This window comes from Schistocerca gregaria, chromosome 2 (genome assembly GCF_023897955.1).
Source record: "Schistocerca gregaria isolate iqSchGreg1 chromosome 2, iqSchGreg1.2, whole genome shotgun sequence".
Taxonomy (NCBI): Eukaryota; Metazoa; Arthropoda; class Insecta; order Orthoptera; family Acrididae; genus Schistocerca; species Schistocerca gregaria.
In genome coordinates, this window is record NC_064921.1 from 647,637,551 (window position 1) to 647,665,400 (window position 27,850).

A 27,850-nucleotide genomic window follows, 5' to 3' on the forward strand; every position below is an offset into this window, starting at 1 on the left:
GACTTCCGCATTTCAAGTTTCCCTAAGCTAGTTCCGTATTTTTATTTTTATCTATGCACCAGGTTTCATCTTTCCAAACACATACTTGCCTGGTTCTACAACGGAAATCATTACCAAGTCCCTCAACTTAATAATCGTTAAAAATTCTAGAAAAATTTACGAAGGGTTGGGTTGTTTGGTGGAAGAGACCAAACAGCGAGGTCATCAGTCTCATCGGATTAGGGAAGGATGGGGAAGGAAGTCGGCCGTGCCCATACAAAGGAACCATCCCAGCATTTGCCAGGAGCGATTTAGGAAAGTCACGGAAAACCTAAATCAGGATGGTTCAAATGGCTCTAAGCGCTATGGGACTTAACATCTGAGGGCATCAGTCCCCTAGACTTAGAACTACATAAAGCTAACTAAAGACATCGCACACATCCATGCCCGAGGCAGAATTCGAAGCTGCAATCGCAGCAGCAGCGCGGTTCCGGACTGAAGAGCCTAGAACCGCTCGGCAACAACGGCCGGCTTAGGAAGTGTTCCTTATATCTTCATACTGCGAGAGTTTATCACGGAATTGTGAAGTTCCTTTAGTTTGCACAACAGTCTCATATGGCAGAAAAGTCCCCCTCACTTGAAGTACCAATTATTTAACGTGCCACGTTCCGGACCATTTGTTCTACATCTACATCTACATGGATACTTTGTAAATCACATTTAAGTACCTGGCAGAGGGTTCAAAGATATCACCTTCATAATTCCCTATTATTTCAATCTCGTATGGCGCTCGGAAACAATGAACACCTATATCTTCCCGTACAAGCTCTGATTTCCTATATTTTATTGTGGTGATCGTTCCTCCCTATATAGGTCGGCGTCAACAAAACATTTTCGCATTCGGAGGAGAAAACTGGTGTTTGGAGGTCCATGAGGAGTTTCCGTCGCAACGAAAAACGCCTTTCTTTTAATGATGTCCATGCCAAATCCTGTATGATTTCTCTCTCTCCCATATTCCACGACAATACAAAACGTGCTGCCTTTCTTTGAGCTTTTTCGATGTTCTCCGTCAGTCCTATCTGGTAAGGATCCCACACCGCGAAGCAGTATTCAAGAGAGGAAGGACAAGCGTAGTGTAGGCAGTCTCGTTAGTAGGTCTGTTACATTTTCTAAGTATGCGGCCAACAAAACGCAGTCTTTGGTTAGGCTTCCCAAAAACATTTTTTATGTGTTCCTTCCAATTTAAGTTTTTGTAATTTAGTTGAATTTACGGCTTTTAGATTAGACAGACTTATTGTTAAACAGAAGTTTAATGAGTTTCTTTTAGCACTCATGTGGATGACCTGACACTTTTCGTTATTTAGGGTCAACTGCCATTTTTCGCACCATTCAGATATCTTTTCTAAATCGTCTTGCAGTTTGTTTTGATCTTCTGATGAATTTATTAGTCGATAGACGACAGCGTAATATGCAAACAACAGAAGACGGCTGCTCAAATTGTCTCCCAAATCGTTTATATAGATAAGGAACAGCAAAAGGGCCTACAACATTACCTTGGGGAACGCCAGAAATCAGTTTTGTTTTTTTCGATGACTCTCCGTCAATTACTACGAACTGTGACCTCTCTGATAGGAAATCACAAATCCAGTCACATAACTCAGACGATATACCATAAATACGCAGTTTCACTACCAGCCGCTTGTGTGGTACAGTGCCAAAAGCCTTCCGGAAATCCAGAACTACGAAAGCCATCTAATAGCACTCAACATTTCATGTGAATAAAGGGCTGGTTGTGTTTCACGTGTTTTCTAAACCCATGTTGACTGTGTGTCAATAGACAGTTTTCTTTGAGGTAATTCATAATGTTAGTACACAATATACCTTCAAAAATCCTGCTGCATATCGACGTTAACCATACGGGACTGTAATTTAGTGGAATAGTCCTACTACCTTTCTTGAAAATTGGTGTGACCTACGCAACTTTCCAGTCTTTGGGTACGGATTTTTCGTCGAGCGAACGGTTGTATATGGTTGTTCAGTATGGAGCTAATGCAACAGCATACTCCAAAGGATACTAATTGGTAGACAGTCTGGACCAGAAGACTTGCATTTATTTAGTGATTTAAGTTGCTTCACCACTCCGAGGATATTTACTTCTACATTACTCATGTTGGCAGCTGTTCTCGATTCGAATTCTGTAATATTCACTTCGACTTCTTTTGTGAAGGCATTTCGGAAGGCTTTGTTTGGTAACTCTGCTTTGGCAGTACTGTCTTCGGTAGTATCTCCATTGCTATCGCGCAGAGAAGGCATTGATTACTTTTTGCCGCTAACATACTTCACATACGATCAGAATCTCTTTGGATTTTCTTCCAGGTTTCGAGACAAAGTTTCTTTGTGGAAACTGTTATAAGCACCTCGCATTGAAGTCCGTGCTAAACTTCGAGCTTCTGTAAAAGATTACCTATTTTGGCAAGTTTGTTTCGTTGTTTCTGCAACAGTGTTCTAACCCGTTTTGTGTACCAAACAGGATCAGCTCCGTCGTTTGTTAATTTATTTTGTATAAATCTTTCAATTGCTGCCGATACCATTTCATCGAATTTAAGTCACATTTGGTCTATACTTATATTATTAATTTGGAATGAGTAAAGATTGTCTCTCAGGAAGGCATCAAGTGAATTTTTATCTCCTTTTCTGAATAGGTATTTTTTCACTTATTTTTGCGTGTGTTCACTAATCCCTGAATCGGTTTTGATGCTCGTTCTTAACTTTTGATTATTTTTTGCTAAGAGGTCAAGTGTGTTTTCACAACCGTTTACTATTCGCGTGGGCACATGAACTAACTGCTAGAAATAATTTTCAGAGAATTCGTTTAGCACAATTTTGGATGATATTTTATGCGTATTTCCGGAACTAAACATGTATTTTCGTCAACATATCGAGGGTAAATGAAAGTCACCGCCAGCACTGTTCTATCTCACCTCTGACCAGGCATCTATGTATATTACAGAAGGGGCACGTTCCTAGGATGCCAGTCTAACGCCGTCCAGGGACAACAAAGAATGGATTTCCAATACCTCACGCAATGACTGACCAAATTGAAGAATTTAAAATGCTGTCGTAACCAACTCATTAAGAGCTATAAATTTCTGTCAATGAATTAACGCAGTAAGTCAAGTGTTACACTTAGAAACTTCTTTTTTTTGTGTCATGAACACACTGGACCCGTTCTGGAAACATTCCATATGCTGTGGCTAAGCCATGCCTGCGCAATATCCTTTCTTGCAGGAGTACTAGTTCTGCAAGGTATGCAGGAGAGCTCCTCTGAAGAATGGAAGTAGGGAGACGAGGTACTGTCGGAATTAAAGCTGCGAGGACACGTAGTGCTTCCTGCTTGGCTAGCTCAAATGGATAGAGGACTTGCTGGCAAAAGACAAAAGTTTCGAGTTCGAGTCTCTGTCAGGTACACCGGTTTAATATGCCAGGAAGCTTCAAGAGTTATATTCACAAGACATGTGTATTTCTGCAGAGCTGATTAGCATTTCAGTCGCCTATATTCAGCAGGTGTTCCATTGCCTAGTAGGCACATGGTCGGCCATGGTCCCTGATAAATTGTTCCATGCGTGATAGCACCGACATTTATCAGGCGCGAATGGCGTCCTGTAGTATAACCATCCATGATTCATTCACCTGTTTCCAGAGTTCATGTGTGGTGATGGGAGTGGATCACAGCGCTGATCCGTCGTTTCACCTAATCCCACATATTTTCGAATGGTGACGAGTCGATAAAAGGCAGGCATCCTGTGAGGCCAAGAAGGCACGTGTTCGGCAGCAATACGTGATCGTGTATTGTCTAGCTGAAAAATGGCGTCTGAGGTGTTGTGCAGACAGGGTATGGCTACGGGTCGCAGGACGTCATTCACTTACGTTACACTGATCACAGTGCCCTGGACACGCACCACCTGTGATTTGTGGTTGTGCTCAGTAGCACCCCACACCATAAGGCTCTGAATCGGTGCTGCATGTCTTGTGCGCATGCAGTCACTGTGATGCTGCTCCTTTTGTCTGGAGCGAACCAAACAGTGACTTTGATTTTTAGACAAACAGAACCAGGATTTGTTCAAAAACACTATCTAATGCTATTTCTGTCCCCACTGACGTCGTTCCGAGCAACATTGCTGAGCTGCATGTTTCTGCACCTTCGTCAGACGTAGGCGGAGAATTGGACGACGCGTACGTATCCCATGCCTTAAAAATGGCGACGGATTGTTGCACGAGGGCCGAGGAGGACGCAGATCTGTCTTGCAATGCCATTTGTATCGGGCGAGGGAGGGGAGGGAGTAATCTCTATGGCACAACCTCATCCATCTCGTAGTGTTGTACGGCCTTCCGTTGAACCATTCTGCACATACCCGTTTTCCGAAACGCTTCGTCCCACATGAACAGCAATTTCGAAAATGGATGCATCACATTCTCTCATTGCGTCCTCTTTCAAACTCACTTCGCTCATAAGTCTGAGAGGCATCCTTCATGTCTGCTCAAATCGCACCGATCCATCACCTTCAATTTATAGCGACAACGAGACCCGCAGGCACATTTTACCAGTAGGTGATGTTGTGCTGCGATACGCTGGCCAACATCGTTATGCTAATCATTTGTGCAGAACGTACTAATGTGCATTTCCTCTGAATATGAACGTCCTGTCTCTCGTCGTTCAAGGTGTTCTACTTTTTTTTTAACATGAGTTTACATGGGAGTTCAATTTTTAAAGAGACAGGGGTGGGGGTTTGCTGGTTACCATATTTTACACATTCACATATGTCTGATATAGAATACTATAATTAGAAAGTACAATAAATCAGGGGTAAAACGCACAGTTTACATATTTCACAATGAGTACAAAATTAAATTCAAATAACATGGTGGTAGATTTAAAGTGTGATTGCTAGCAGCAACGGAAATGCGAGACGGAGTGAAGGAGAGAAAGAGGCAATGGAGACAGAGCGGGAAGTATAGTGCCTGAAAAATGAAAGAAAGAAGTGCAAAAAAAAAGTACGTACGCTTAACGGTTTGGCAAAGAGAAAATTGCCCTCAGACATCAGTATTTTGGGAAACCTTATAAGTGTGATTGGAGAGCTTCAGCGTCTTCTAAAACACAACAGGGCATTGAATGATGCACCTCAGTGGATGGCATTTTGTTGCGGAGGTGAACGGCAGCAACAGAGGACATCCGGAATGTTTTTGATTTATTGATGTGGACAGGTAGGGTAGTTGATAAGTGAGGCCTTATGATGGGATGAAAATCTCTGAGGTCTGATGTGAGGTACTGGAGTGCCTGTCCAATGAGAAGCCGGTGAAGTAAACATAGCTTAGAACTGGGCGGCTGAGGCACTCGCAAGGTGAAAGAGGCGTATGTTGTAGATATCTGGTGTTCTTGATACACGTTTCGTGTTGTATTATGTAGCAATAGTGGAGGTCCTGTAGAACGAGGGATTCCACAAGTTTACATTTCATGCTCTGTGGAAATATGTTTCGAAACGTTATGAGGGCATAGAGGTAAGCGAAAGACTTCGTAAGCGTGACGTCCGTATTTGCTGCACAGTTGAGGTGTTCATCCGAGCTAGTCACAGTTTTTTGGTTTGTTACTGGCATACTGTTGAGAACAGTTATAACGAGGTGCTCGCGAGTCCATATGTTATTATCTTATGATGGAATACTAACCTGGAGTTTTAGTTTAATTCCAAATTTTGCACCCATCTTACCACGTCATTCATCTGAACAATTGGAATATTTATGTCTTTCAGTCGGGCTCTTAGGTAAAGCTGGAGGTCGTTGCCAGAGAAACAATAATCCCATGCCGACGGAACCGAAGAAATGTCGTGTTGACATACAAAGGAAACCATAGTGGTCCCAGAAACTATGATTTCGAGGAGATACAGGAGGACGGCTTCTGGCGATAATATTTGTTTCTGTTTAAACTAGTGGTAGAAAGGAACCAATATAATACTGGTGACATTCGTCAAACTCTAATAAAAGCCTATACGGGGTGTCTCAATTTTTTTATATTAAATTCAAGAAGTTGATGGTGGAACCATAATCGATTATAATGACACAAGGAACTAACTGTCGTAAAAGCATATTTATTGTGTTATGGAAAAAACAGCGCACACCGCATAACAACAATTTAGCTCATGTTAACTGTACATAGCGATGATAACCAGTCATTGCACTTATTGCAACGGCGGACGAAGTTCTGTCTCACACTCTTGAAAATCCCTAGTGTCTGTTTTACTAGAAGACATGCAGCGTAGATCCTAGCAAGAATGTATTCATCCCTTTCCATAGGGTTTCATACACCAACGTTCTGAAGCAATCGCAGAAGGAAAAGTCCAGAACTGTGAAACCCGACGATTGTTCTGGCCAAGGGACAGGACCTCCTCTTCCTATCCACCGATGAGGGTACGTGTTGTTCAGGTGCCCCCGGACGCTAACGTCAAAGTGGGCTGGTGCACTGTTGTGTAGGATCCACACACTTTCACAGACCACAGAGGATTCAGTCTCCAAGAACTGCGGCACCAAGCCCCGACGAGCCAACGTGGACCGGGAAAACGAAGGCAGAAAATGAGGTACTATTAGGTGACCGCGAGAAATGTCCGCCCATACGTTGATAGAGAATCATGGATGGTAGCCGCTGATGTCATTGCTGCGGCTGTTGAAAACACCGAGGGTCATGGGTGAATGTGACCTAATCTGTGACCAACAGAAACACAGTTCTGGAGTGTGCGTTGTTTATCATCAGCTCCATATTCCAGTGTACAACTGACGCCCGGGATCTCTGTGAGAGTGCGACAGATCTGCGTGCTCCGTTCCAATACATGCATTGAGACCGGCGGTCAGAGCTTTCAAAAGTTGCTATGAGCTATGTTGTTGTTACACGGTGTACGCTATATGTGTCTATAAAACAACATATATGTTTCCAATCACTGGTTCCATATCTCACTATAATAAGTTGTGGATCTACTACCACCTGTTTCAATTTAATCCGTAAGTTTGAGACACACTGTACGTCATGGTGAGACAATAAGCTATCGCATGAGGCACCCTCCACCCCCCCCCCCCCCCTTCTTTTGAAAATTTTAGCAAATGGACATTACTTTGCTTGTTCAATTATTGATTTTTTTATCTGAGTTTGCGGGCACTGCTCATTCCAATTTGCCGGTTTGGCTCTCGTCCTTCCATGCGAGTGTGATCATTCCAAAGAATTGAAGAAAATTTGCTTGAAATGTGATTTTCCCGATTACTTGAGGTCCTCTCTAGGTTTCCACCACGTGGGAATTTAAATTATTCCATAGTACAGGGATTACGTGTTGCATATTAGCGAGATAAAAAAAGTATATATGACCAAAAATAATTTTTTGTTCTTCTGTTAATTGTGAAGCCGTGAATTTACGAATTCTATGCGTTATAAACTTACCAAAAGTACCAGAGAGTGAAAGGGAGTAATTATTGTTGTTTGTAGTACACGAATAGTAATTACAAAACCAAGTAACAAAACTTGATTATGACTTAGTGCATATTTATTATTTGTGATTCATGAAAGTACTTTTAGGATCGGTTGATTTTATGCCGAAATGGTGTATCGGGTAAGTCTTTCCAACAGAGAAACTTCTGCCATCTTCTATAATTTGACTCAGTTCGTATTTTGCCGAAATTATACGTTCTGAAACTCTCTTCCTTCATGGAAGCAAACAGATTCCGCTTGTGTATTAAGCGGATAGCTTAGGTTTTGCGGTTACGATGAGGCTTTGTGCAATTAAGCGGGAGTGGTGCAGTTACCGACGATTAATTCGGAACAAAAGCTGTCCTACCATATGTGACCTCGTTTGAAGACTGTATCTGCATTCCGAACCGAGCGGAATTTGAAATGACAACACAAAATCCTGGCTGATTATCGACTCTATCGCATACATTTACATTAGGGAGTCACTAATTAAATTGAAACCATTTTTGGCATCATTTTTATCCTTTCAGGGTTGTCCTATCAAACCAAATAAATGATATGGAAGCCTTTACTCAACTTATTGCTTACTTTTACTGAGAAAAAAATGATACATAATGAGTGATTTAAACAACTGTAAGACATAATTAGATACTTAGATGGTCTATTCTAGTTACCTTCTATGACGCCGTTTTCAGGTTTGATAGTTTTAAAGCAGGGCGTAGTGACCGAGCCGTTCCAGGCGCTTCAGTCTGGATCCGCGCGACTGCTACGGTTCTAAGTTCTAGGGGACTGATGACCTTAGAAGTTAAGTTCCATAGTGCTCAGAGCCATTAGAATCCTTCGATAGTTTTAAACATGAGTTAAGAGTTCTTTCTCACAGATCGGATTTTAAGAATCTATAATTTAGTCACATATGTCTTCCCAATAGGAATTTCTAAGCTGTAATTATTGAAAATTAATGTTTGCCACACTATTTTTAAGTCGGATTCTTTTTCCTGGAAGCATGGATCCACATGCCGGCGGTTCTCCGTCCATATGCTGGCAACCTGCCTCACAACAAGGACAATGAATTGAAACTCGCTTAAGTTCAGTAAGTGTTCAGTAAATGTTGCTGTTCACAGAGGACCAGTGTGTGCTGTTAATTATTGCATGGCTGCGAAACTTGATAGATACTCTCACACCTTATAAATTAATTCCAGTTCGGGCCACCAGGTGCAAACCTGGTGCTGTGAATAAAAGACGTATTTTATGGATTAGGGACGGGTATAGGCAGAAAAGATCAAATTAGTGAGAAAGAAATAATGTTAATATTATTATTAACCATTCCTTATACAATTGTATCAATATGAGCACTGAAGCGGCCGACTAGTTGCCTTGCAGCCAATAAATTTGTTCCAGCATATACTGGCCCCACATTAACGTTTTAGAGTATCTACTAAGTTTCGCTGCCGTACAATAATTATAGCCCGCACTGGAACTCAATGAGTTGCTGGATTTTAGTTGCAACCAGCCGGTACCACGCACCCTCCGTCGGCAAATGTGAGTACACACGGACTGAGCAGCTTCACAGTTCTCCATGTAAGTATATGTCGTGCTAAATACCATGTAACCTAGTCGTCATATACAATTTGCTCCCTTGTTCCGACACCTCCCTTTTCTTTTCGAAGTGGAATTTCAAAATCCCCGTATTCTTCCAGCGTCTAATGAGGTTTCAGCTACTGAGAACTCTTCCGTGTTGTATGGCCGTGGTCAATGGAACTCTTCAATCCTTGACGTTTCGTCCAAGGCTACGTTATACATCTTCGGAGGTGCACCTGGTTGTGCTGAGTCTTGCTGACTGACGTCGAAGAGCGGGCTAAATACCGTGGGAAGTGGGCATGGTCTGGATTTCACGTGATAGCATAGATAAACCTTGTCAAAGATTAAATTTTTTAACTACCGATCATAGTACGTCCAAGATATATACTGCTCATCGACTCTGTAACGCCACAGTCCATATATAACTTAAGTTTCATGGCTTCTCCTTTTCTGTTGAAATCATTCCCATGTTTATATATTTCGATGGCTTTTCTACATAGCCATGGATAATAGTTCTTCATAGTGCATAAAACCTCAGTCTTAGAAAATTGCACTACGTGATCACCTGATTGTAGAGCATGTTCCGCCACGGCTGTTTGTCTGTTTTCCCTAGTCGACAAAGACTTATGTACCTTCAACCGTGTATTCTCTCTTCTCTTTGTAGTCCCACGCACACGTACACGTACACTTACACGGACTCTTATATACACCACTTGTACACTGAAGGGGACGTTTATCCTTAATGGAACAAAGTGCTTGACATATTTTGAAACATAAAGTCTTTCAGAAGGTACACATACTGACAGATACTTGCATAAGGATTCCAACCATCATCCACAATAGAAAAGAGGTGTAATTCAGAGTCTAGTGGACAGAGCTACAAGGATCTGTACGCCGGAACACCTGGACACCGAGTTAGAAAATTTAGAGCAGGCTTTTGAGAAGAATGAGTACCCTAGTAAGGAAATAAATAGAGTTTTGCGACCGAATAGCAGGAGGCCTAAGGACAACGATAGGACACAGCGATGGAAGAACACAGTTTCTCTACGTTTCATCTAAAAAGTAAGGGATCAAATCTTCAAGAGTCTAAGGAAGCATAATGTTCGATCGATTTTCAACCAACTAAGAAAATAGGCCAAGCAATTCATTCCATTCAGGATAAACGTTCCCCTCTGTCTGCAAGTGGTGTATATAAGATTCCGTGTACGTGTGACAAGGTCTACATTGGAACCACAAAGAGAAGTGTGAATACAAGGTTGAAGGTACATAAAAGTCCTTGCCGACTAGGGAAAACAGACAAATCAGCCGTGGCGGGTCATGCTCTTCAATCAGATGATCACGTAGCGAAGATTTCGGGAACTGAATTTTTATGTACTATGACGAACTATTAACCACGGCTATATAGAGAATTCATCGAAATATATAAACATGTGATAATTTTAACAGAAGAGTAGAAGCCATGAAACTTAGTGATATATGGACTGTGGCACTACGGAGTCGATGACAAGTTTTTGTCTTTGACATACTATGATCGATAGTTAGAAAATTTTGTCATTGACAATGTTTATCTCTGCTATCACGTGAAATCCAAACTACACCCACATTCTGTAGTAACCAAAACCAACCGCAGGAACGCCTTGGGCTGCGGATCGGAGCCACCAGGTGGGGAAGCCGCCGGCAGTAGAGCACGCACCACCGGGTAAACACAAGACAAGTCTGACGACAGACCAACGACAACTGACAACAACCGACAATGACCGACACAACAAGGAAGAGATAAACAACGGAGGTTTGTAGAAAAAACAACACCAAACACCAACAGTAAATTCACTCGCAACCAGAGCCAGGCAAACTTCAACAACGAGCAATGACCAGAACGCAGTACCGCCGAGATATAGACGCAATCCAGAGCGAGTACCAGACTGATTGGACTATGTTTCTTTTGCTTTTTTGTGATTTCATTCTCCTGCCCCATATGGGCAAGGGATGGCTGTCAGCGGCACAATCCGCCGCTCTTCAACCGAGTGACATGACAACTTAAAATAAGAATAAAATGTTACATATGTAGGCTATAAATGGGAACTTAAAACAGAATAATGGGAGAAAATGGAGGTAAAAAATAGACTAACATGGAGATGTTCATGGAGGACAGGTAAAAATAAAAGTCACCAGAAAGTTACAAAACACAGTTGGCGATCCTTCATAACTCAGAGAAGACACTGAATGCACATGCATATGTTAAAAGTCGGCCACAGTAGTAAAAACACTCAGGAACAACACACTTAAAACCCACTTGGGGCACACACAATGAAGAATAAAACTGCCAGGTGGGACCTGCCGAGGGAAAGGGCAGAGAGGATGGAAAAGGGGGGGAGAGCAAGGGGCAGCAGGGGAAGTGGTGGGATTAAGAGAGGAGGGGCATCAGTGTGTACACGGAGAGGCAGGAGACACGTGGGGAGTGAGATGAAGAGGGAAGACAGGGCATGAGGGAGTGCAGAACCACTGAAAGGAGGCACAAGAGATGGAGGGCGAGTGGGAGGAGGAAGCCGCTCAGGAGGAGGAAGGGGGGCAAGAGGGAGCCCTGGGGAGGAGGCAGGACGGTAGGGTTAGATTTGGTAGGAAGGGTAGATGACAGGGCAAAGCTCATTACCTGGGAGGGGTAGATGGTGGAAGTTGTGTTGGGAAAGGAGATGGAGGGTGTGGAGATGGAGAGAGGGTGGGACACAACAGTAAAGCGTGGCAACTGTTTGGGCGTGGAGAGGAAGGGAGACACCAGGGGGTGAGGGGGATCAAGGTGGTGGACAATATATAGTGTGCAGACGTGGTCATGGAAAAGGAGAAGGTGGGAGAAGGGGATGAGGTCGTACTGGACTAGGGCAGAGCTGATCTGGCTATTGGCCACTGTCTGCACGTGGCATAGCAGTGGCGCCCTCGCTGCGCGAGAGCTGCTGCATGGAATAGCAGCCGCGGACGCCGAGCCCTTTATGGGCTGACCACGTCCATTTGTTCTGGCGCGTGTTCGACTTCCACGGCGGGAGGTACTACACTTTCCACGGCATTTAGGCCGCTGTCCACTTCCGACTCGTCAGTCGGCAAGACTCAGCATAGCCAGGAGCACCTCCGAAGATGTCCCACGTAGCCTTGGACGAAACGTCAGGGATTGAAGAATTCCATGGACCATGGCCATATAACCCGGAAGAATTCTCAGCCGCCGAAACATCTGGTCGTGAAAGCCTTCATTGTCTAATGAGGCTCTGGCGATGCTTGGGCATATTTGCTAGAGCGCTGAGGATGTGAAGCCTGTAATGAATGTGGAGGTTGCCTTTTTGAACACCTTATATCACTGATGAGTAAACAGTACATTACCTCAATTCAGCTTAACCTGCATGTACATTGATTTACTAATTATTCCTGAAGCTTCAAAGCTTTCACAGACTCAGGAACTTCGAAGAACACAAATTATTTTTCCATGTTTCTAATTTCACACTTCTGTCAACTCGTTCTGTTTGTGTGAAACCTTTTGAATGAATCTGTAGAGTCTCACAGTACGCTGACCTACAGATAGCGACGTTATTTACTCGTCAGTGGGTATTGTATCAGCCTACTCATTTAGTTCGTTCAACTTTTTCCAACAAAGCGATAATTTCTACATGTTTTTCTGGGAATCTGCGAACACCTACTTCAGAACTATAGGTCAATTAATAAGTCAATGGATCCATACGTTCAAAATTAAATTGTGGGGTTTATGTCTCGGCAAAAATATGTAACTATTACAACTATTAAATACTGAATATGTATTAAATAAATTATGAGAACGTATATGCTGCATGTCTAAAATCGGGTATGGTAGATACAGTGTTTCTGGCTGCGGTTCTCGCACGTTAGTTCACCAATCTTTTACAGAACACGATGCTATATGATATAAAACTTTTCTCCACAATATTTCCACTTCTAAAACCTAACTTTCCTTTGATGTATGGTGAAAATGTTAGTGTATGATAACATTAATGAACCCTGCTCCTTTTGAGAGAGAACATGAAATGTTTGACGATATCATTCACCTGTTGCGGGTATTAATTAAATGTTAGAGAATTATAATAATTTAAAGACAGGTGTCAGGTTACGCTCTTCACAAATAACTGAGAGCAGTATCGGAGTTAACATTAACAAGCTCTAATATGCAGTACATATGAACTTAGTTGGTTCTTTGCGAAAGGAGATGTGCAAGAGAACAGCACGAACAGAGGCAACACCTGCAAATTTAAAAAAGGCATTGAATGTGTCTGAGTCAAACAGAAACACGTTTAAAACTATAATGAATACTATTCTTATCATATGAGGAAGAAGATGTAGGGTTGTCAGATTGATTGAATCAGTCTGCTTGTGTATGGAGTGTGATTTTCTAAACACTGTTACTTCGTAAGAACGCCATTATTCAATACACAAATGTAAAGATATAGCCGGCCGTGGTGGCCGAGCGGTTCTAGGCGCTACAGTCTGGAACGGCGAGACCGCTATGGTCGCAAGTTCGAATCCTGCCTCGGGCAAGGATGTGTGTGATGTCCGTAGGTTAGTTAGGTTTAATTAGTTCTAAGTTCTATGGGACTGATGAACTCAGAAGTTAAGTCCCATAGTGCTCAGAGCCATTTGAACTATTTGTAACGATATATTTTATTCGAAACGATCGATTTTCGTCTAGTATCCTCTAATGAAATATACCGTTACTGCTGAGTATAGTACAATGCAGGTCCTAACATTCATTAAATGTGTACAATACATTATATCCATCGGTGTACATAAACTGGTACAGAAACGTACTGGAGCGTCTTCCCAAAATTGAATAATTGTACACACCAAAGAGAAGTATTTGTATAACAAATATACTATATCGTCCTTCGGCTCACTGAACATTTGTAGAAATGCTATAAATCGAGGTAAGAGAAACACGAATGTAAATAAGGATAAGTGTCATGTAATCCATTAGTGGCAAGAGGAGGAGTTTTAAATGGTACTTCTCTGTCTATGATTGCCACTGAGGAGAGAACGACATGATAACATAAGCACGTTTACAACAGCCAGACGTTTAGGTTTCGCTTATGCAACTTTTTTCCTACTTCGTTCAGTCGAATCGTATGTATAGACGTGGAATTCTGTGATTTTTACTTTCTCTTTAGTTCCACTACACCATGCTTTATGTATGATACATTCCATTATATTCTGCATTCACCTAGCAAGGTTGAGGGGAGCAGCCATATATCGCTCCTGTCTATAGCCTGTGTATCAGGAGAATGACTAATGCGTGCATAGTGACAGGTGGTCTGAAGCGGGTTCAGTGGAGTTCGTAGTTCTAATTTTCATCTGCTTGAGGACAGTAGGGATCACTCCGCTACTGCGCTGCTTCCTGGACTCGGGTAGGCGCGCCGGCCCCGTGTGGAATCGTCTCGGTGAATTAACGACGTCGGCCGGTGTGCCTATCAGCCTGGATTTTCCGCCTCAGTTACACGACTCGCAGACATCTGAACACGTTAGCTCTATCCCGTGGCTTACACGAGAAGCAGACAGCTGGGGTACACTGATCCGTCCCGGAGGGTACGGGGTGGTGGCAGGAGGGGCATCCGGCCACCCCTTTAAATTAACCTTGCCAAATCCATCCTAACTATGCCGACCCTGCTAATCAGCGAGTTAAGGCACCAGTAAAAGAAAGAAAAGAAATACGACAGTAGCAGACAATACTAAACATAAAGAACTATAACGTAGTTAAGAATTTTAACCAGCAGAGTTCGGTAGTACAGAGAGACATTCAAGAAACAGGCCAAGAGAATGTTTTTGTGAATTGTTTCGTTTATTTCTTCTAGGCTTTTTTGTTTATTTATGTTTGTACAGTTTTGTGTATGCTTTTAGTAGTATAACGATGCGTGAATGTGGTCTAAATAAACATGTAGATCGTGGCGCTAATGGTGAATGCTGAAGGAACTAGTACGAAAAGTTTCAAGACAATGTGAATGCAAACGACGAGGAATTTTGTATCATAAGGGAAAGTTAATTCGAGTGCAAATGAAAATAATTAATAACATAAGTATGAACAAAATATCAGAATGTTGCATATTTAATTCGGGAGAAAGTACAGTTCAAAAGTGTGTTATTTGTTGAATGGTTAGTCACGAAAAGCGCGGGAGAACAGTGCTTTGCTATAGGCCTGAAAGAAAATTGCCCATTTAGAACGGAGTATTCTTCTCGCATACTTTCTCTTGGAGATACAGAATGCTAACAGCAGTCTACAGTAGTCGGAGCCCAGCCTTTCATTGGTACGGTCGTGTGTAGTATGAGCTCCGAAGGAAGCTGTAATTTGCAGGTTTTAGTTGTTCTTCGCGTTTCAAAAGTTTTTTGAACTGAAGGCATATCTATTCCGGTGTGATTTTAGAAAGCACCGACTTTTAAGTAATTTGGTGTATGAGAAGACAGTAATTCCGTGTGGCATATTGAGCAGATCGGTGACTAAAAAACCCGACTACATTAGACACCAACAAACTTAACAGTATGACGAGCACTTTTATTTAAGAAAAATCCGTGTTTAGTAGCTGTTCAGATTTAGGGAAATACGTTACCATAAACTTGCTAATGTGAATGAATGGGCTTGTGCATCACTGTGTTTAGATTAGCACCGGCTTTGCAGTGAACGTGTACATCTCAAGTTCAGAATGTACCGAAGTTTTGTCACCTACTTATAGTATCATAGTCTTTTAACTATTCTCTACTAATGTTCCAAACAGAAAGACGAGAACAGCCTACCAGCCTCGCCGTTTCGACAGTTACCAAGTATCCGGTCGAACAATCTGCACTTTCGTTGTTGCGGTGCCCACGTTGTTTCAGAAGTCACTGCAATGTTCCTTCGAGCATGCTTACATGCCTGAAGGAAGAGGCACTACGGAAACTACAGCCGTTGCGAAATACATTAATTATATTCGCAATTGCGAATATGGATGGTCATCAATGCCAACAATGAAAATTTGTGCTGGACCAGGAATAGAAGCCGGATTTTTTTACCTTTTTGCGAGAAATTGCCTTACCATTAGGTTATCCCATCATGACTAACAAATAGATCCAAAATTACATGCACAAATGTCGAAAGGAAATTTTCATAATACCTCTGAAACAATACATCCACTACAATATCGTATACAGGATGGTCCATTGATAGTGACCGTGCCAAATATCTAACGAAATAAGCATCAAACGAAAAAACTACAAGGAACTAAACTTTCATAGCTTGAAGGGGGAAACCATTTGGCCTATGGTAGGCCCCCTAGATGGCCCTGCCATAGGTCAAACGGATATCAACTGCGTTTTTTTAAAACTGGAACCCCCATCGTTTATTACATATTCGTGTAGTACGTAAAAATATATGAATGTTTTAGTTGGACCACGTTTTTCGCTTTGTGATATATGGCGCTGTGACACTTACAAACGTATAATTACGTGGAATCACGTAACATTCCTCCAGTGCGGACGTTGTTTGCTTCGTGGTACATTAAGCGTGTTAAAATGGACGAATTGCGGAAAACGTCGATGTGGTGTAGATGTATGGCTATTGTGATCAAAATGCCAGACGGGCGTGTGTTGTGTATGCTGCTCGGTATCCTGGACGACATCATCCAGGTGTCCGGACCGTTCGCCGGATAGTAACGTTATTTAAGGAAACAGGAAGTGTTCAGCCACATGTGAAACGTCAACCACTACCTGCAACAAATGATGACGCTCAAGAAGGTGTTTTAGCTGCTGTCACAGATAAGCCGCTCATCAGTAGCAGATAAATCGCAAGAGCATGGGGAATCTCAAAACCGTCGTTGTTGAGGATACTACATTACCATTGATTGTACCTGTACCATATTTCTAATCACCAGGAACTGCATGGCGACGACTTTGAGCGTCGTGTACAGTCCTGCCACGGGGCATAAGAAATTACGGGACGATGACAGATTTCTTGCACGCGACGAAGTGTCGTTCACCAACAGCGGTAATGTAAACCGGCATAATATACACTATTGGGCAACGGGATATCCACGATGTCTGCGACAATTGGAACATCAGCGACCTTGTTGGGTTGATGTATGATGTGGCATTATGGGAGGAAGGATAATTGGTCCCCATTTTATCGATGGCAGTCTAAATGGTGCAATGTATGCTGATTTCCTACGTAATGTTCTACCGATGTTATATAAGATGTTTCACTGCATGATAGAATGGCGATGTACTTCCAACTTGATGGATGTCCGATAAATAGCTCGGGTGCGGTTGAAGCGCTATTGAATAGCATATTTCATGACAGGTGGATTGGTAGTCGAAGCACCTTACCATGGCCTACACGTTCACCGGATCTGACGCCCCCGGATTTCTTTCTGTGGGGAAAGTTGAAGGATATTTGCTATCCTGATCCACCGACAACGCCTGACAACATACGTATGCGCATTGTCAATGCATGTGCGAACATTACGGAAGGCGAAAAACTTGCTGTTGAGAGGAATGTCGTTACACGTATTGCCAAATGCATTGAGGTCGACGGACATCATTTTGAGCATTTATTGCATTAATGTGGTATTTACAGGTAATCACGCAGTAACAGCAGGCGTTCTCAGAAATGATAAGTTCACAAAGGTAGATGTATCACATTGGAACAACCGAAATAAAATGGTCAGACGTACCTACGTTCTTTGGTTCAAATGGCTCTCAGCACTATGGGACTTAGGTTCTGAGGTCATCAATCCCCTAGAACTTAGAACTACTTAAACCTAACTAACCTAAGGATATCACGTGCATCCACGCCAAAGGCAGGATTCGAAACTGAGTTTTTTCGTTGGACGCTTATTTCGTGAGATATTTGGCCCGGTCACGATCAGTGGACCACCTCTTATAACTGCCGACACCGGGCAACCACATTCAATCCCTGTACGAGAATACACGTAATGATTGAACAATTGCATGTTGTAGACTCGTAGTTGGCGACATATTGAAGGTATGGTTTGTTCTAGCCGTGACTCGTGGTCGGACAGCCTAATGCGACAGTGACCGCTCACGATAAGCAGGAAATATTGGTTTGATACCTTGTCCGGCACAAATTTTCGTTGTCGTTATTCCATTATACAACAGATGGTTGTCAACATTCGAACATACGAATACATTTCATGAATCTGCCCTTTTCAAAGGTACTTTACGCCCCGCATCGGCGCTAGAATGGTTCCAAATTCACCTGTGCTCCACTTATATTGTTTGAACGTTGTTGTTAAATAGCGCCTTTCAGCGTTCAATTATGTTATTACTTCATCTCAAGAGTCATTTATTACTCAAGTAATTCTAAGAGGATTCTCTGTACCTAGAAACGAATTCATTTTGTTCGCTTGTGTAGTCTTTGAAACTTACGGGTCGTCATGAGTTTGGTTCCGGTGCAGGGAGGAAATCACATAGCTGCCTGCTGAAGGAAGAGATATGTGATGGGTTTCGAATAAGTCTCTCGTGTAGTGGTGGTCGACGTACAGGTGAGGCGCACCGGGCTGCAGGCAGCCTGTCGCTGTGTTTTATTGCTGGTGAAGTAGTTTGTGTTCTTGGGGTTATCCATAGGCACTGCCTATCAGCAAACCTACTTCGTTAAGTATTTGTCAGGTGTCTCCGTTTCACTATTACATATATGAGCAGCGAAGTTCCTACGAGCTAAGCGAATAGAACTACGTTCCATGTGTCGTTTCTAGTCCTTCGCCGTATGAGGTCAACAACCAAGAGGTTTGGCACATAATTCGACTGGACACATTTAACCCGAAGAAAAATACAGTCAACTATGTCTGTCTACATTTCAGTTTCGCTTCTTCAGTGGTCTGGTTCATTTCGTATTTGCATGTTTGGCTTCCTACACTTATGTCTTTGTTCTGCTAAGATGTCAAGTGTACTCTACACACTAGATTTTAAAATTAATTACATTATGTGTAATGGCACTCAACAAAAACGCTACCTACACCTCAGAGAACTGAAGCATTTGGAAATTTTCGTCTAACAAGTCATATGACAGATAGCATTCCCTATTGTAAACATTACATGTTCAAGTTCTCTGCATATTTTTACAGCATTAAAGGAGGTCACAACACTGATGAAACTTGGAGGGAAACTACACGTGATCGTACAGAAGTTAATAGGTCAAGTGTTTCATATTTACCTGCTTAGTCACAAAGTTTGATGCCTAATATATGAAGTACCAAAAGAAAGGAAACTAACGTAGGTCATTTAAATACATAAGAGAGGAGGAAGGAGTAATACATTCTATATTGCTGCAAATGTTCTAAACAGTTTTTAGAAATTCCATGCGAAATTGTAAATGAAAGACTTCGAAAATCTGGAGTATAATTTTATCGCAGGGAAAAGTAGGTCTCCGAAAGGAAAGTCATGCTCAGTCGAACAGCCACTGATGGAAAAAACGGGAATACCTAAGCATCGATCCGAATCGCAAAAGACCTGTGTATGAGCAACGAATTAGAAGTGACACTTGTAAAGAAATAACACCCGAAATACAAACAAATCAAGAGGTAAAAAGAACGAGTAGCTTATCACCAACATTATTCAATATCCATACAGCTGACACCAGAACTAGGCACAGGTAAAGAGAGAAGAAGTACAAACAAATCGAGAAATGGAAGAAGAGACTAGCTTGTGACCAACATTAATAAATGTCTATATAGCTGGCATGATCAGGAACGGAAGAATAGAAGACCACCGGGCATACATAGTTGAAGGAATAACCATACCAGCACGACGTTATTCACAAGTGACCAAGTTGTGATACAAGAGATTGAAGATAAATTACAAATTGTTTTACGTTAAGTACATGAAACATGCGCAAGATACAAATTACTGTTTTGTCTCTAAACAGATTAAATTTCACGGAAGTTCTATATTCACGCAGTACGAACAAAAATGTTCCGCAACAATGAACCGCTAGAACCGGTAACCCACATCCAATATTGAGTGTTCGACACACCAAAAAATGGCTCTGAGCACTATGGGACTCAACTGCTGAGGTCTTAAGGCCCCTAGAACTCAGAAGTACTTAAACCTAACTAACCTAAGGACGTCACACACATCCATGCCCGAGGCAGGATTCGAACCTGTGACCGTAGAGGTCGCGCTGTTCCAGACTGTAGAGCCTAGAACCGATCGGTCGCTTCGGCCGACATTCGACACATCATTTGAACAAGCTCTGTGTATACAAAAGAAAACGAATACTTACCACTGTATATGTGGTTCAAAAGAACACTTAAGATTAAAATAAGGAAATAAACACAGCTGAAATTTTATGGAGTTATGGCAGTCCACACTTTATTATATGTCACGTAGAGTAGTATGCTGAGAAACAAAAATTTAAGATTACTGGAAGCATCAGAAATTTGAAAGAGCTGGAAAATCCCGCACTGGGAAAGGCAAAATTATAAATGAATTAAAAAGGAAAGAATTGTGGATGCAACGAGTAACACAAAATGCAAGCCAATACAAAAAATGATGCTAACACTTACTTCGTATGCCGCCACAAATAGTTCCTAAACTAGCTATGTAGTATGAACCGTGGGGAAGACCGAGGAAGAGATATTGAGACCGAAACTGTACCTAGGCCTAACGCTGGAGTGGCAGAAGGAGAAGAAAGACGATGAAGTGGGGTTTACATTCCCCTGTGCACCGCAACTGACTACGAGTTGCTAATACTCATTATCTACTGTTTTAATTTTGAAAATGACTTTAATGGTAATTTCTTTGTAATTTACCGATGCAATGCCTCGTATTTGTACCGTTACATTGTTGGCATACGTATATTATACACAATTTACTTTCATTTGTCAAGTTGTCGTCAGTTTGTAATCATTAATTAACTACTGTGTTCATTACTCTGTCTATCGTAAGATGTAGTTAGTGCCACACCGGTAATATTGGGATTCACTAAACTAGTGAACAACCTAATAAAGAGCAGACCGCCTACAAATTGGAGATCCTGCCAGGATGTGTTTAACTGTCACACTGATTCTTCCACACATAAGAAAACATGTCCAATATTAATCAAAAACCTGGAGGTATTTCATGACCTTGCCAGTTGATGAAACGGTAATTGTGTTTGATAGTTGAACTGATATTGCTAGCGTTCACAGTTATCTTACTGAACGAGTTATGCTTTGAAATTATTTTCTGATGATTTCTACGAGAGTAAGAGTGCTTAGTGTAAGCTGTACTTTCTCCGTTTGCGCCGGACGCGGTGTCGCATTGATTAGCACGCTGCACTTGTATTGAGGAGGACGACAATTAAAATTCGCCTCCGACCATGCAGATTTAGATTTTCCGTGATTTTCCTTAATCACTACAGGTGAATTCCAGGATTGTTCCTTTGAAAGTACACAGCCGACTTCCTTCTATGTTCTTGAATCATACACAACTTGAGCTCCATCTCTAATGACTTCGATGGTGGTGGGACATGAAACCCTAATCATCCTTCCTTCCCCCTTTCTGCTCCTTTGCTGTCTGGACAATGCGACAAACGTTTCATGCTTTTAGGAAGATTCTTGCAAGAAATAGAGTGATTACTTCTTAAATTCCATGTTCTTCTTCTTTGTTTCTGCCTCTGCACGATGAATCTGATTCAAGTTTTGATAGCACTGTTTGGTTTTGCAAAAGTTAGATTCATGTGCTGTTGCTGAGAAAGTCGACATTAATTTGCCTTTAATGGTGAGTGCAATCTCTGTAATGTGGAAGAGGACTTGCCAACTAGTTTTACATTGTTGCATTTCCTGGAGTGAATTAACGGGGATGGCTTTTGTTAGAACGAAAGTAATTAAATGTGCCGAGCGTTGATCGAGCGAACCTTCGACAAGTAGAGGACATCCGTTTCTGTGGGTACCCTTGCATGTCTGACAAAGAAATACTGCACTAAGACATTACACTTTAATGAAGCTGGGGCTGTATTGGTGTAAACCCATTCTGTCTTATTACTGTGTTGAACTTTGAATCATTTTATTGTGCTGTGGGATACAGGCATTACACAACATATGTTTCTTAACACGCTAATGAGTGAGTTAATAGTGAGAACTGGTTGCAAATATGTGAAGTGTTTGATGAAGTTCAGTTGGTGTGTGTTTTTATTGCGACTATGGGAGTGTATGTAATCGTTTTGATTTTCTTGTGCTTAAACTGGGTGCGTTTTTCCTATCTTATTGTAATTATTATTGCTGGAGGGGAACAATTTTATTCTGTTTGAATTGAATTTGAAAATGTATTATTCTTCTTGCAGAAATAGTAAACAGCTAATCAGTTGCAAAATGTAACGTTTAATAAAAACCCTTTACCATTGTTTCATTCATCAGAAGGAAATACTAACAAATACATTACATGTTGTGAAATTTTACATTTGGCTGACGCCTTTCGGTTATATTTTAACGTACCATCTCCGCAACACTTAATCTAATTGTCAATATTTCCTTCTGAAGACAATGTTTTTCTAAGTGTTGAAACCATAGTAAGGAGATTTTAATGAACCTTCCGCTTACCATTGTTTCCTTTTTCAGAAGGAAATACTAACAAATACATTACAGGTTGTGAAATTTTATATTTGGCTGACACCTATTTTAAGGTACCACTTCCACAACACGTAATGTAGTTATTAGTATTTACTTCCGAAGAGAATGTTTTCATAAGTGTTGAAACCTTGGTAAGGAGATTTTCATGAACCTTCCGTTTTGTAACTGATTGGCTGCTTACTATTTCTACAAGAAGATTTCATTCCTCGATCGCTTCTCCGACTATGAGCAAAATTTTGAAATCATTAATTTTGGGTGTGTCACTGTGACGAGGTTTTATGATTTGCATGTTGTATTTGGAGGTATAATAGATCCAGGGTAGTTACGGTCTCGTATAATACTGCTTGTACAAATGGTACCGTTTTGGCCAATTAGTGGAATAATTTTGCATCTGGACATTGAGGAAAACATTGCTGAAACACTACGATAGTGGAAAATTATGATTCTATGTAGAATTGCAGTGTCCAAGCCACATTTTCTGATCAGGTGAGTTTAGTATTCGTAAGGCTATCTTTCCAATCAGCATTCTTTTCTTTGAGTTACATTCCATGTTAACATGAGGAGACTATTTTTCTGACAAGTGTACTTAAGTGTCAATAAACAGTGTTCTATGTATTACCCTTTATTTTGCTTGGGGGTTGTAGTATTCTTATTATACTTACAAGTATTTGTTTTTTTGGGACGTTGGACTCAGTGTCTTATCAACAATTCATTGGACATGGGCCTGGTATGTTGAATACAGCTGTGAATTTGAAAACTACTTACCAGTCACTGATTCAAGTATATTTAATGTAATGCATTTTTCGTGTTTTTTGGGTCGTCACAACAAGCAATATCACTGTTTTGTAAAGCTGGAAGTGATTTCACTTATTCATACAGTGGCTGTAATTTGAAGTGTCAAATGAAGATTTGTCCCCTCCTGCCTTGTAGGAAGGGAGTGAGGCTTAGAGCACAGTTGAGAGTGGTTTCCTTATCATATCTCAAGGAGGTGCTGAATGCATTGTAATACAAAGTTTGTATATTTATTCACAATTTACGTGGCTAGTATTATTGGGTTTTGCACTTCGAAAAATTCTTTATCTGGAATGATCTTGAATCGTTACTGAATATTTTGGATAAAATGGCTCTGTGCACTATGGGACTCAACTTCTGTGGTCATAAGTCCCCTAGAACTTAGAACTACTTAAACCTAACTAACCTAAGGACATCACACACACCCATGCCCAAGGCAGGATTCGAACCTGCGACCGTAGCAGTCGCACGGTTCCAGCCTAGAACCGCGAGACCACCGCGACCGGCACTGAACATTTTGTTGTGTGATATGAAGTGTTACATATTTATGAAATTATGTGTTGTGGTTCTTGATACATGGTAATTATTTGTGAAGGGATTATTTAACCTTTACACTTGTATCTGTGGAGAATTTAGAATATTTTGTTAACATGCTTCATTTTAGTTATTGTTGAATTTAAAGTCGGCAGGAGGAATGTGGAGTATTTCGTTTGTGAGTTATTGATTATGATGTGACATAGAGAATTTGGTGGATTCACTCAGAGTTAAGTTCGTCGTCTATCAGATTTTAGTTTTTTATTTATCTTTGAATTTCAGTGGTGTGTTGTGTTACTTTGATGGAGCTGACCATTCTCTTGGTTCTGTTATGATACATTACAAATTAGAGAAGTCTACTACGATTAGAAATTGAATTCTCGGGCAGAATTTTAGATAGATGTTACATGTTTAGTACAGTGGATTTGTTACAAACTATTGGCATTAGGATGTCTGAGAGTGCAAGGTCGCGCCAAATAAGGACTAAACGTCAGTTGTATCAAGATTTTTTGCTTACGCTCCTCAATAAAATAATTTTATCAATTAGGTCAACAGGACCTTAACGTATTAAGCTAAAAGTATTCACAACTTTAATAACAATTACTGATAATCGATCAACAAAGTTAGCAAATAACATCAAATAACAAAAGGTTTGTGTTAATTCAGATACTTGCTGTCAGTTTTCCCAAAGTCATTCATGGGAAGATTAAGCATGAAACATTAAACTTAACCACAAATATTATTCTGTTTCCATAGATAAACGAAATTTGTATGCTATTCGTTAGCAGTGTTGAAATATTCACAGTGAGTTTCAATAAGAGAAGTCAGGTGGTATTTCACCAATTGAAGTTACGTAACGATATTTTCAACGGTTTTAAGAAAACAGTCTGGCCAGAAACAGAAACAAGGAACAGCAACAGGAGGCTGAGCCGATTCTGATTTTGAAGTAGCATTTTAGTTCTATATAAAAAAACAGTTTTTCAGATATTTTAAATCATTCTGTGTAGTTAAAAGCCGTAAGAAGGGGTGTGCTGAATTGATGGTTACTTCAGAAAAGTTTTAAGTGAATAGAGAAGAGATGCAAAATACTGTTAAGAAAGTGGCTGAGTTAGCAACTGTTTAGGTCAGTAACAGCAGGGGAGAGTGTATTTTGGAAGGTGAATGAGTTGCTATGACAGGCATTCTGTTCCTGATGAAAGTGTTGAATCGAGTCATAAAGATGTCCCAGATAACAAACCACGGAACGTAAGGAGATGTGAACATCATAGTTGAGATCATGTCACTTGTGAACAAGCGAATCGTGATGGGATGCCATTATTCTATTATTATCGCTTTTTCCCAATGCATATAATTCAGGTGTTTAGTAACACATGAAATAATATTCATTCTCATGTTTATTTAGCGAAATTTCACTTTCCAGTTTCTGCCACTTGACCTACCGGCCACTAAATTGAATTTGCCAGGTTATTTAAAAGGCGAACCTGCAATTTATACATGTAGATTAATAATAATTATGAGTCATCTAAGGAATTTTGTTACTTGTCTCCATTATGTGAGTCATTAATCCTCTACTTTTCTGATGCAGCATACCATGAATCCTCTCCTTCATTAAATCCATTCAAATAATTCCCCCCCCCCCCTACAGTTTTACCATCTATAGCCCCCTCTAGTATGATGGAATTTATTATCTAATATCTTAACAGATGTCCTATCATCATACCACTTCTATTTATCAGTGTTTTCCATATGTTCCTTCCTTCACCGATTTTACTGAGGGCATCCTAATTCTTGATGTTATCTTTCCAACTTTCTGCTGTAGCACCATATCTCAAGTGCTTGGACTGTGTTTTACTCGAGTTTCTCACTGCCTATGATTCAGTCCCATGCAGTGCTGTGCTTTAAACGAACAATCTCAGAAATTTCTTCCTTTAATAATATTACCCTAGCAATACGAAAGCATTTGCCATAATGTGCATTACCGGGGGGGGGGGGGGGGGGGGGGGAGGGACGGGCATGTGGTGAGGCTTTATGCCCTCCGTAAAAAAATTAAGAAACAAATTTCGTTAATGGTTGTTGACTTATACAAGTAACATGCCTTCTAAGGAGGTAATAATGTGTCATTGTAGTACAGAACATGGAAACACGTTTTGGTACTCTGTTAACAATATCACCACATTTTCAATAACATGTACTATCGTCTTTATTAACACTACATGAAATTTAAAACCTTCATTGATATCCGCCACTGAGACTTAAGTCGTTGGGCTCAACTGAAAAATTAAAACATATATGCTGTCTAGCAGAAGAATTCATTAATAACAGCAGATATGTTCCCAATTCAAAATATAAAGTAAATGACAAGATTACAGTATTTTCAGTAGGTGGGCGTAACGTACCCCCGGCCCCCTCCACCCCTTTGGTATTGCCAAAGTTTTACACGAATATACTGCTCTTGGTGAAGAATGCTCAATTTTCCTTTCCCAGTCCGCTATTTGCTTCATCTGTGATGGATTATTTTGCTTCCCATGTAGCAGAATTCCTTAACTTGGTCTACTTCACTAACAGCAGGTTTGACGTCACGTTTCTCGCTAATGTTGTTCCTGCTACATCATATACATTTACCGTTTTCTGGCTTACTTTGAAGCCACTCTGACTGTTCATTTCATCCAAGACATCCTCCAGTACTTCATCATATTCACTGAGGATAGCAATGTCATCAGCGATACATATCACTGGTTTCTGTCACCCTGAATTTTAATCTCACTCTTGAAGCTTTATGTTATTTCCGTCATTGCTTCCTAATTGTGTGGATTGAACATTTTTTTGGGTGAAAGACCACATCCCTGCTTCACACCCTGTTTAATCCGAGCACTTCATTCTTTGTCTCCCTCTTAGTTCTTCTACAAGTTGAATATTACCTTTATTTCCTTAAGCTTACTCATATTTTTCTCATAAATTCGAACATTTTGTAGCATTTTACCCTACTGAAATCTATTTCTTGATCGATAAATCCTTTAAGCGTTTCTCGATTGTTCTTTAACCTTGCTTGCATTATCATGCGCAACGTGAGAAATGCCTCTGTTGTGTCTTTGCCTTTTCAAAAGACAAACAGATCATCATCTAACTGATTTCCATTTCTCTGCCATTCTTCTGTGCATTATTCTCCTCTTCAGCTTGGATTCATGAGACAGTAAGCTGATTGCACTACTGTTTTCGCACACACTTGCCCTTTCTGTTTCCAGAATTGTGTGGATGGTATTTTTCCGAAAGTCTGATGGTAGGTCGCCAGTGTAGTAGATGCCACACATCAACTTGAGTAATCGTTTTATTGTCTCTTTCCCAATTATTCCAGGAATTCCGCTGGAATGTCATCTATCCCTTCTACCTTATTTCATCTCAAGTCTTACCGAGCTATTTTAAATTCTGATATTACTTTCCCCTCAGAGACATACAAAGTACGCTTCCACCTACTCACTCTCTCCTCCGCGTTCAATAATGTAATTGCCATGGCACTCATAATTTTGGCACTTTTGTTTTTACTTTCACCGAAGGTTTTTCTGACTATTCAGTTTGCTGTGTCAGTCGTTCTGACTGCTATTTTTTCCGATTTTTTAAAAATTTTTCCTGCTGCCATTTCGTTTTGACTTCCCTACACATCCCATTTCCTTCATTCCTGAGTGATTTGTATTGTTATATGCATGCCGTTCCCTGAACATTTTTGTACTTCCTCCTTTCGTCGACCAATAGAAGTAGTTCCTTGTTATGCAAGGTTTCTTGCACCGATGACCGCCTGTTCAACGTGTCTGATTTCTGTTTTTTAGATGCCTCCAATTCTCTTCAACTGTGCTGCTTACTGTGATATTCCTTATCGCAC